This window comes from Neopelma chrysocephalum, unplaced genomic scaffold (genome assembly GCF_003984885.1).
Source record: "Neopelma chrysocephalum unplaced genomic scaffold, ASM398488v2 Primary Assembly neopelma1_24, whole genome shotgun sequence".
Taxonomy (NCBI): Eukaryota; Metazoa; Chordata; class Aves; order Passeriformes; family Pipridae; genus Neopelma; species Neopelma chrysocephalum.
In genome coordinates this window covers 11,504,548-11,516,974 of record NW_020897693.1, presented here as the reverse complement: position 1 = coordinate 11,516,974, position 12,427 = coordinate 11,504,548, and positions in this window count along the sequence as shown.

Sequence of the window (12,427 nt, the reverse complement as noted above, 5' to 3'; positions counted from 1 at the left end):
CAAGTTAATCCATTTAGTTGAAACAAAATGTTCAAATTCAGTTTTCTAATCTCATTTCAAGCATTGATCCTATTAGCATTTCTAAGGCAAAGCTGCTGGGGAGTAGGATAGGACCTCCATACCATTTCTGTGGCCCTGCTGGAAAGAGCACAGGCATGGAGGGAAGCTTTGGCATCAATCCGTGTTATTTTCATCTAAGTGCTTTGCCATCCCCCTTACACCACCATGGGAGGGCTTATATCAGTATTGGTCATCCTCTTCTTTTCTCACATGTTTTCTCCCACCTACCCAACATTAGCAATCATGTTATATCACCTGGCAGCAAAAAGCAGGCAGACCTTGCTAGCTTTGGTGACCTGCCAGCCAAGTGCACAGTGTGGGCCCAGCATGCAGGTGGGTGACCAAGAGAGTGGGGTGGCAGCACAAAAGAGCTGTGCCAACCCCAACCCTCTTGGTAGGATGGCTCTCACTTTTTCTGAGAGGATGCTGAAGGCTGGCAAGGTGTGTCAGCAGTATGGGCGAAGCACTGATTTCTTCCCATCCATTTTCTAAAAGAGTAGAGGAAACGTGAGGTACCGGTGAGAACATGATCAAAAGCTGTTTGTGTAGCACTAGGCAATTGGACATAATTCGCTGGAAACTCCGTGTACCTTATGTGGTAAAATGGGTGCAGAAATGGAAGTCTAATGATCCTAAACTTTAGGTTCTGGTGCTACCACTGATGCCATATATGTAGGGCGGTTTCCCTTAAGCCTTTGGGTTATTTTGTCCAGATAAAAGGGTTGGATGTTTACAGTTTATCTCCCATCCAAACATAGCACTTAAAAGTTATGGGGAACAATGGAAGACCTGGCTATGTTAATTATTAACATCAGAAGCAAATTATGCTCTAATAATAAAACAGGTTGTGTACTGTAAGCAGAAGAAATAATGTCTATTTTCTATCAGGCATCTGAGGCTAAAACCCAAGTCGAGGGATAAAGATGAGCAGAACTTAATTTAATATCTGTTAAACACTCACCAGACAAAAGCAGATACAGGGAAGTTACCTTCAATGACTACAGCACTGCTCATCTTTCTTTGGTCCTAACTGACCTGACAGGAGGCTGGCAGCACATTCCTACCCCAGGAGAGCTTGTAATCTGGTGGTTATAGATACATTTGAGTGGTGCAGGTTGAAATTCCTGTGGCAAAAGAAGAGAATGGGAGCTTGGTATCCTGCAGCCTCATTAAGGCTGTTTTATAGAAGGGGCACCCATTTCCATTTATTTTCCCTCTGGCTGTGCTTCAAAAGAAAACATACTCAAGAACTCTTGAGCTGGGGAGAGTCCAGTATCCTGGAAGTATGCCTGGGACTTGAGATGCTGACCAAACTGAACTCCTGGGGACTCAGGCCAAGTAATACAGAGTTTCTGCATCATGATTCAAGTGTCAGCTGTTCAGCTCTCTCAGAGCCCTCACAGGGATTTTTGACACCTTAAAGCTTACAGAACAGCTGAGCAGGAGGATTGCAGGATTGCAATTTTAGACTACAGTGTCTTAATCCCATTTCAAGCAGTTAAAATCTTTTGATATACATACTAATATCACAGAGGAGAAAAGAGAGAAGAAAGCAGCTAGTCAAGTAGTTAAACACAGATGCTGGGAGAGAGGGAGTGTTCATTTTTCTTTTGCTTCATTAGATGTGCAGTGGGTAATGTTTTTGTTATGTAGTTACCTATTAAAAAAAAAAGTAACACTGAGTTCAGCAGCTAATTACCAGCATAACCACATGACCACTCTAATGATAGTCCTAAACCCATGTTATCTTTTAATAGCTAAGCTGATTAAACTAGCACAGAGGAAAAACAAGTTAGAGAAATTACCTTCATGGTACTTCTCCTAGGAAAATTAGGGTCCTTCCGAAGAATGCAAAGTGCATATATCGTGTCATTTCCCAACCAGCCAAGATACGGCTGCCTAGTAACTACTGAGCTTCTGAAACGGTAGCGTGGGACTGAAAGAGGTGGTAGAAACAGGCTGGATTACCCAGGCAAACCTGTGAACACAGGGTCATCTAATCGGTGCATGTCAGAGGCAGCAGTCACATCTTATTTTTGCTTTAAGCTTTTCCTTTCTCTTCTCTTTCTTCCCCTCCCATTCCACCATGGAAAAGGTGTGACATCTCTCAAACTGGTCAAGATGAAAACTTGTACATAGTTTAAGTAGTGCAACCTTGAAATACAGAGCCAAACTTTGGTTTTAACTCATTGTTCCACTGGGTAGGAAGGAACAAAGGAAAGAGATGTTTCCCTGTTTCAAGACCAGAAAGGACAACTATGATCAACTAACCCATCTTTTGATAACTAAGATGACTAAATGAGAAAAGAAAAAACGAGGTGGAGGAATTAGCTTCACAGTACTTCTAGGACAATGAAGATGCTTTCTTTATCTCAGCCCCATTCTCTTCCTATGTATCCTAACCTACTGCCCTCATGGTACGGTACATGTATGCAAAGAAGAGGAGTGATCGCCAAAAGGATCAGTCTCCTAAAAAGTCTAAGTGATTGCATTTAACTCTGCAGGTAGTTTCCACCTCTGAGATAGGAAATGCCTTGCAGAGACTTCCTGACCCCACCCCCTCCCCCAAGTCTGGGTTTTAAGAAGCTGATTTAAATCCTGTGCTTGAGGCTTTCATTTGACAGCTTCTTTCCACAGAGTAATTTCACTGTTGATGTGAAAGAAATAGAAGGACATCAATGCGTAAGAGTTTTGAAATTGGGCTTGGAACATCCTGTATCAGAGAGCTCTGAAAAGTGCCTGATAACTGCTCTGTGATACTCCCAAACAAATAAAAACCCCACCCATGTGTTTTCTGCAGCATTTAAAATATTTCAGAAGCTTCTCATTAACACTTTCAAAAATTTGTGAAAATTAAGAAATATTCTGTTTTCTGAACAAGTTGCCCATTTTTTTCCAACCTGAAAGATCTTTTGTGTTGCAGTGAGTCCAACAGTTTGGTGGTAATATGGTGTCAGGAGAGATTGCTATGTACTTTGGCTGCTTTTGTGTCAATCAGCCTTTGTCCTCAAATTAATTTTTTTCTGAATAAAAAAGAGACTATAAACATTGAATGACTCTACCCTGACCTGGCTGGAGAAACTCACCTATCTTTCTGTATCTCCTCTCCTTCTCATCCCATCTCTCCTGATCCCCAGCAGCAGCCCCCTAGCATGGGATTCAGTTCCCGAGAAGTGCGTGTGAGTGCAATTAACTGATCATGTAATTTCAACATCTGAGGTAGGGAATGCCTTGCAGAGACCACCTGACCTGCTTCAGTGACACTGTTTAAACTTTTTATATTAAGAGAGACACAGGCATACTGAGGACCACAACCTCTGAAGTATTTGCAAGGATCTGTCTTCCAAGGACTCACAAAGGCATCAACAGGAGTTAGTATTCAGTCTTGAGAGTCTAGGCTTAAATAATGTGCATAAGGCTCCTGCTGAGAAAAACACGGAATTAAGTTCACATCTGTCTGAGACTTCTACATTGGTAATAAGAGAAATGATGCTTTTATTGTGTGTTTTTCATTTCACTCTTTTTCTTCATTATCTTCTCCTCTTATTTGACTGTATATATGTATATGCAGGTAAAAATACTTTTTTTTTGGACAATCATAATTAATAGATGTGTATGGTGTGCTAGAGGAGCCACATGTGTACTTGGAGGATTTCTGTCAGGCTTCCAAGGCAATTCCTTGCTGTATTACTTGTCTTTGTTTGTGCATTGGTGTAGTGTCGATTTTCAAGTCACCCCCCAGGCAGGAATAGGTGACCTACTTTTCAATCCTGGACATCTGCTAACTGTAGCCCATCCCCCACTCTGTCCTTTAACCCCTTCTTTCCTCCTTCCTTCTATGCAGACCATATGTTGTCTTCCAGGGACTTGTGGCTGTCCTGCAGACTGCTTTAGGACCGTGGGGACTGCTCTGCAGCAACAGGCAGATAATCCAGGAGGCAGTGCTGAAGTGGGACTACACACAGGACATAAAGGGGGTTGCAGTTCTGCTCTGTGCTACACAAGGTCATCTCAGTAGCATCCCAGAAGCCATCTGGGCCCAGATACCACCTGGAAAGCCCTGGGACACCTCACTGCCTCCTCACAGCTACCTAACCACTTCAGGGCTGACCAAAAGTTAAAGCATGCTATATAGTCTCTCTGTTCAGAATTTTCCCTTTCACAGAGGCAGTGCCTCCTCCCAGAGCCCTCCTCTGTTATCACTACACTTACGAAGCAGACCTTGGGTGTTGCCTTGTAATCTACTTCAACAGCGGTTTGTCCTGTCCTAGCTAGGCCCTTCCTTGCCCTGTGTTAGGCACATTCAGCTGGAAGCAGCAGTGGTGTTTGCTTGCCTTGTGACTTTTTCAGACAGTGCCAATTACATGCTTTGGCTCTGGATGGTATAGTGGTAGTCTGTAAGGCTGTCTAGGTTCTGGCCTTGCTGCTCCATGCCATTTGCAGATTTGCAGGTCAATAGTGACAAAGGATGAGGAAAAGGCTGAGGTACTTAATGCCTTCTTTGTTTCAGTTTAATAACAAGACCAGTTGTTCTCCAAGTACCCAGCCCTCTGAGCTCAAAGACAGAGATGGGGAGCAAAATGAAGCCCCCACAACCCAGGAGGAAATGGTCAGTACCCTGCTACACCACTTAGACATACACAAGTCTATGGGGCCCTAACAGAATGCACCCATGGGTACCAAGGGAGCTAGTGGAAGAGTTTGCCAAGCCACTTTCAATCATTTGTCATTGGTCCTGACTAACCAAGGACCAAGCGGCCCTGACAACCCTCCCAGTTCACTGGAGGTTAGCAAATGTAACAGCCATCCTACAGGAAGGATTGGAAGGAGGATCTGGTGAACTGTAAGCCTGTCAGTCTGACCTTGGTGCCAGAGAATGTCATGGAGCAGATCACCTTGAGTGCCATCACACAGCACAAGCAGGACAACCTGGGGATCAGGTCCAGACATCATGGGTTTAGGAAAGGCAGCTGCTGCGTGACCAACCTAATCTCCCCTTATGACCCAGTGACCCGCTTAGTGGATGAGGGAAAGTCTGTGGATGCTGTCTACCTCGATTTTAGTAAAGCTTTTGACTCCATTTCCTGCAACATTCTCCTGGAGAAACTGGCTGCTCATGGCTTGGACGTGTGCACTGCTTGCTGACCAAAAAACTGGCTGAATGGCCTGGCCCAGAGAGTGGTGGTGAATGGAGTTACATCCAGTTGGTGGCCAGTCACTAGTGCTGCTCCCCAGGACTCAGTGCTGGGGCCAGTCCTGCTTAGTATCTTTATCAATTATCTGGATGAGGGGATCAAGGGCACCCTCACTCAATTTGCAGACAACACCAAGTTGAGTGAGAGTGTTGATCTGCTGGAGAGTAGGAAGGCTCTGCAGAGGGATCTGAACAGGCTGGATCCATGGGATGAAGCTGATGGTATGTGGTTCAAGATGAAGTGCTGGGTCCTGCCCTTGGGTCACAATAAGAGCATGCAATGCTACAGGCTTGGGGAAAAGTGGCTGAAAAGCTGTCCACTGAAAAGTGTCCAGGTGTGCCCAGATGTCCAAGAGGGCCAATGGCATCCTGGCTTGTAACAGAAATGGTGTGGCCATGGATGATCCTCCACCTGCGCTCAGCACTGGCGAGGCCACACTTTGAATCCTGTTGTGGTTTTGGGGCCCTCATTACAAGACAGGCATTGAGGTGCTGAAATGAGTCCAGAGAACGGCAACAAAGCCGGAGAAGGGTCTGGAGCAAAAGTATTATGAAGAGCAGCTAAAGGAGCTGGGGTTGTTTAGCTTGGAGAAAAGGATGCTCATGCGGATCTTATCAGTCTAGAATGGTTGTCACAAGGATAGTGTCTTCTCGCAGGTAACAAGTGACAGGATAAGAGGAAATAGCTTCAATTTGCAAGAGGGGAGCTTTAGACTGGATATTAAGAAAAATTTCTTCACTGAGAGGGTGGTCAGGCATTGGAACAAGCTGCCGGGGGAAATGGTGGAGTCATCATCCCTGGAAATGTTTAAAAGGCATGTGGACGGGGCAATTTGGGATATGGTTTAGTGGTTAACACGGTGGTTCTAGGCTAATGGTTAGAGTATATTATCTTGGAGGTCTTTTCCAACCTTAATGATTCTATGATTCTGAGAGTGTAGTGTTGCAGGGTGATTCTTGCACACTGGCAAAGAGCAGACTAACCTGTCATACTCAGGACCTTTGACTGATTTTGCAATGCAAATATTTTTCTAGTTTTGTTAGTTTATGCGCTGGCTTTATTGACTATACGTGTCTCCCTTCCGACAAACAGCAGGGGGCATGTTTTGATCAAGAATATAATTGCTCTGTCAGACTCTGGGGAGCAGGGGAAGATGCACAGTGATTGGGAAAGAAATAATGCAGTAGAGATGCCTTTCACTAATTTTTTATCATAACTCCAAGCTGCCACCAAAAAGATCAATTCTCACTGGACAGTCCTGCCTCTTCTTGCTAGTTATGGTCCAACGTGAAGGGACATGTAGCATGTCCCCTTGCAGCAGCCCAGATGAAGGTGCTCAGCTACCCCAGCTTGTCGGATGGAATGAGAATATGCCCATGCTGACACACTGCTGTTGCATTTTAGACTTTTGGTGAAGTTTAATGCTGAAAGCTTACATACAGAAGGAGTTAACAACAGGGGCCAGGAGCAGACACTGAGTTCTAACTACTTACATGCTCTCATTTAAGTAAAAAGTTGCTGCATTCCCGTATGCCTCATGTACAGGATGTGAGTTCACAGACATTTCAAACTTCTGATTTCCCATGCAAGGAGGAGGAAGTCTTCAGTTATTTCATTATTTAGAAAAAGGAAGGCCACCCAAAGCAAATCCCTTCCCTCTGGAAGAAGAAGCAAACTAGCGCCAGAAATTTGATCTCATCCTTGTTGAAATAAACTCTGGACTTACGCAACTGATAAACAGCACAATCTGGAGCAGGCTTTGCTTGAACAGTTTATTTGCAAGCATCCAGCCCTGAGTCTAGCTCTTTCCAGCTCTGCCAGCTCCTGCAGCAGCCTTGGAACCCTACAGAATCCTACTTGTGTCTGTGAGGCCTGATCTGCCCATGAACGGAGTCTTCACAATGACAGGAGGCTCAGCACAGCCTGTGGCATGGAACAAAGCTCAAAGAAGGGACAGTACAGAAGTGTTGAACAGGGGAATAAATGTACATTTTCTACATGGGAATCTGGCTTGACTTAGGATATATGCAGGAGTTGATTTCAACTGGACAGAGTCAAGCACAGTTAGTTAATTCCCCAAGATTCCCTAGCACTCACATCTAAGCATATGTAGAAATTATATATCTAGAAGGATACGATATGTGGAGCAATTTTATATATATAACTTCAAAAAAGAGACAGTGTAGAAGTGAAGGACAGGGAAGAAAATGCGTATATATATGTGTACAGACAGATAGATATCTATTCAACAACACCAAAGGATCTGTTGTCAGAACTGTTTAACACCAAGCAAGAGATGTATCATTTCTGTGTGTCTTTCTGTTTGAAGTAAACTGCAAAACATGGGCTGCTCCAGGCCAAAAGATCAGGCTGTCTGTGGGCAGGTTGGGTACCGGCATATTTCCTGTTAGGGACAAGCAAAACAAACAGTCTATATGAGAGAAATTATTTTCACCTGCTTTCAAACAGCACTCAGTCAGCAAACAAAAGTAGCTCCAAGTGTCTGCATTTACTCTGTGGTTTGTGAGAAGAAGAGAGGGAAAGACAGACAGTTTGATTATTCCCTTTACTGTGATGCTTCTTCCTGGCAATGCTAAATCCTCTGCATGCCCCTGCCACATGCAAACAAGTGCTATAAGGACATCCTTTTTCTTTTTCCCCCTAAAGATCATCTGTTCCTTCTGGGAATTTGCCTCTTCCTGATTCTCATCTCTGGATTTCCATACCTTCCGTGTTTCTCTCCAAAGAAGAAAATGCATGGATAGACAGATTAATTAACTTAGTTCTGAAAATCTGCATAAGTCTCATGATATTAATGTTGAAATCAGGCACCAAACAAACTGCTGCCTCGTAGAGATGTTGCTTCCACCAGCAAAAAAAAGAGGGGGTTACTGTTACATTTTCTAGGGCTGAGAAAAGTTAGCAAAGCAGCAAAATGTTTATTGCCATGTATTTCCAGAGTAGGGCTTTATTCTATAATGAGAATCTCACTCTGAGAAGAGCTACACTCGCCATCAGTGTTTGTGAAATCTAATGCAGGAATGGAGAGAGACAGAGCACTTTCCCATTGAAAAGGGCAGCTCTGAAACTGAGTTTCCTTTGGGAAATGAAGTTTGGTGAGCAGCTCTTCACAGCAGATGACTGTGCCACCTTGTGGCTTTGCTTAGTGCTAAGCTCTAAAGTATTTATATCTTAACATGGATGTTTCCCCTTAAACATCACGTGTGGCCAGCAGGACTACGGCAGTGATTGTCCTCCTGTACTGGGCACTGGTGAGGCCTTACCTCAAATCCCATGTTCAGTTTTGGGCCCCTTACTACAAGAAAGACACTGACTGCCTATGTATAAAGCTTACACTAAAATGAACGTAAGCACTAAATCTATTCCCTACAACCTAGAAGGAATTCAGATCTCTATGAGAGAAATCATCTAAGAATTGAGTCCTAATTAAACCTGTAACAATAGCCTGATAAGCCAAATTAAAATACAAGAGAAAGCATTGTTGCTGTTCTCATGAGTCCTTCTTATACCCATCTAGTCCATGAGTAGTTCAGTAAAAAGCATCACTACCTATGTAATAGATTGTTTAAGCTGTTGCTATCCCTTAAATCAGATTTATTGCCAAAGTAGCTCTGCCTTCAGGAAATTGTAACAGAAGGCACTAAAATCAATTAGGGAAAGCTAAGATCCTGTCTTTACAGGCTGTCCAGAATATATGTAAACTGTTGATATTTTTCTATCCCAAAAGCCAACTCTAGCTTCAAGCCTACTATTCATGTTAATTGCAGACAGGAGACCAGTCTCTAACTGCAAGAGGAAATTCAAGACCTTATCCTTTCCCTCCCATGCCTCTTCCAGCTCTTGTGTTCCATGAGGAATACATCAAAACCCAAACTGGCCAGACCCAAGTAAATTGCTTGTCTTAATCTCCACTGTAGCTATGATTTTAGCCAGCTGATCTGGCAATCCCCCTTGCAGTTACTATCCTTGCCTCATTTCTGCAATATATTCAGAGTCCAGCAATTAGCCTGGCTCATCAAGCCTTCATTTCTCAAACACTACCTTTGTCTCCAGTCCTAATTATAGGCAGGGGCCCTTTCGTGATGCCTAAAACCACAACATTGGCTCCTGTGCACATCAACCCTCTTCCTATCTGCTTTCTGAGCAGATTCCAGCAACCACCTGCACTGGTCAATAGAAGGCTGTGGTGTGTAGTGCCCTGTGCTGTTTGCAGGGCTGTGGGCAGCCTGCTGCAGTCAGACTCTCACGCAGAAACCAGAGAGCTTGTGTGTTTGATTGCCAGCAGCACACACTGCCCAAAAGGCCACCCCACCATCTCCTGGCCTCTCACTCGAAGGACAACCTGCGTAAAACCCCTCAGAGCATAGATGGTTGAAAAGCAAACATCTGGGGAGTACCTGTCCTAAAAAGCATTAGTTTTGTAGGAAGAATTTTCTTCTCCCCATAACTCTATGTGGGCTTTTTGGCAGCATGTGGCCACAGTTACCTCATTTTATTGGGTCTGGCTGAGATGAAGTTAATTTTCCCCATATCTCAGTGCCGTGTTTTGCATTGACAGCTGCAAAGGTATTTGTAACACCCCTGTGTTTTGGCAACTGCTGAGCAGTGCTCCCATAGCATCAAAGCTGTCTCTCCAGCATTCTCCCCCTCACTATTAGGCTAGGGGGTGGGCAAGATCTTGGGAGGGAACATTCCCCAAATGACCAAAGGGATATTCCATACCGTATGATGTCTGCTCAGCAGCAAAAGCTAAGAGAAAAGAAGGGAGGCATTAGTCATTGATGATGTTTGTGTTCTGGAGCAACTGCCATGTGTACTTAAGCACTACTTTCAGGGAAGCAGAAGGACATTGCCTGCTGATGGGAAGTAGAGAAGATATTTGTTGTTTTCCTTTGCTTCTGTGTATGACCTTTGCTTTTGCTTTATTAAACTGCCTTTATCTTGACCCATGAGGGTTTTTTCCATCTTATTTTCTCTTCCCTTCATCCTGATGAGAAGGGGAGTGATAGAGCAGCTTGGTGGGCACCTGGCATCCAGCCAGGGTCAACCCATCACACTCGTGCCTAATTATCCTTTTTAGGGTCTGTAACATAGATAGCTTCAACACTGCTCTGATGTGCAGCATTTCACTCCAGGTTGCTTTAAGGCTGGCAATAAGCATGGCAGGAGATCCATAAAGCTGAATAGGTCAGGACCAAGCTTTTCCCCAGCACAGCTGTGAGTCACCCATGCTGTGACAGAATGCATTTCAACCACTTAAGCCACTTCCTAGCGCATCCAGATGCAATGTTACTCACTTGAATCCTCAGTGATACTGCACGAAATCAACCAAACACCTTACCTGCCCTGCCATGGACAGTAACAGCTGGGGCAATTTTGTACAAGATCAGGACCAGTGGATTTAGAATTAGGCATCCTTCCCTGTGACTGCAGGTTTGGTCCTGGGAAGGTATTTAGGTTCCATTCAGACAAATGATATATCAGAGCTTTATTTCCCAATGAACACATTGGGAATCTGTAAATTGTGGGAGTGTAAGACTACAAAAATCCAGTCAGACAACTGAGCAAGTTTTTCTGGAGCAAATAGAAAATACTGTCTCCTCCATTTTCAAAAAACATCTGGGATTAAGGCACTAGGGGAACAGGAATGTTAGGTATGCTGTGCAGAAATCTGTATTCCTTGTGTGGGATACATGTATCACACACCGCTCTGCAACCAGCCACTATGTCAGACAGGGTCCACTCCAAGAGGCAAAGTCCTTGTGCATCTTCTCAGGAGAGAAAGCCTAGCTACAGCCACGAGTTCTGCTTCATGCCATATGAAATCCCAAAAAGCTTTCTGTTCTTCTGGGTAATTTGGTCCCACTTTTATAACACAATAGGATGATGGAAGGCTGTACACAGCACAGGAACTCCAGATTATTAGTTTTTTTCCTACAAACTACAAATGCATCTTAATCACAGTATAAACCACTAGGGTCAGCCAGGGCTGGGAGCACTGTCAGTGTGTCACAACATGGCATTTCGAAGGTTTTTGTTGTGGGATGCAGAAGACATGTCAGACTGGTTTCCATCATTCCTATCAGCAGGCTTAACATTGATTTAAAATAAAGTTTTCCTTTTTCATTTTTTTCCCTGCAGGGATATGATCCGCTGTGAAAAGGCCCTCAGCATAGTTGGCTCCAGGGTCCATTTATATTAAGCTTTATTAGCAAGGATAATGTGGATAAGAGGAAAAATCTCTCGATATTTTCTGGTTCAGTACAATACAAAACTGAGAGAATTTCATAGGAAACAGGCATGTCTCTGAATTTATATGCCAAAATTTTTTCTACTCTGGAAAAGCCCAAAGAAATGGAACTGGACATCACCAGGACTGATGATGACTGTTCAGAAAGGCTTCATTATAAGTTTAATCTAACCACCATGCAGGGGAAAGGATATCTCCATTGAAAATTGTTTTGACTTCAAGGTTAAACAATAAATCTCACAAATCTGAGACCACCAATATTGACTGTAGAAATCAAGACTAAACTAGACCCATGAAACTAGTTTTCAAGTATGTTCACCACAGAAAAAGAGAAACACTAGTTAAAAGGTTTACTTTGACGTCCTATAGCATTCATTTAAAAGATACCATACAATTAAAAAGGAAATACAGATCAGATCTGGTCTACTCAAAACACTTGAGATTGTTCCTATGGAGGATAACAATTTTTATCAGTCACGATGCTAACAAACTTGTGGTAAGTTCTTTAGCTAGCTAACAATTTTAATTCTAAAGGTGATTGGTTTTCCAGTCACTCTCTTCACTTTTCTGCTCTTGCTGTTGTTGTACATTTTAAAATTTAAACCAAGGAGACAGCAACACTATCCATATCTTAAATAGTATCTAAAACAATCGTGATATGGCTGGTTGTCTCTACTCTAGGTGATGAAACAGCTTTGCTCATAAAAAGGGCTGCTAACCAAATCTTTTTAAAGTATTTATTATAAAACAAAATCCACATAATCTATAGTACAAATACAGAGTCTGTTATCTGTACAAATATTTATACAAAATACCAGTTACTTCAAACAAGCCTTTGGTTTTGTTAACATAAAGAAACATTGCAGTTTCATGACCAGAAAATTGTTAACGTAGGATAGAT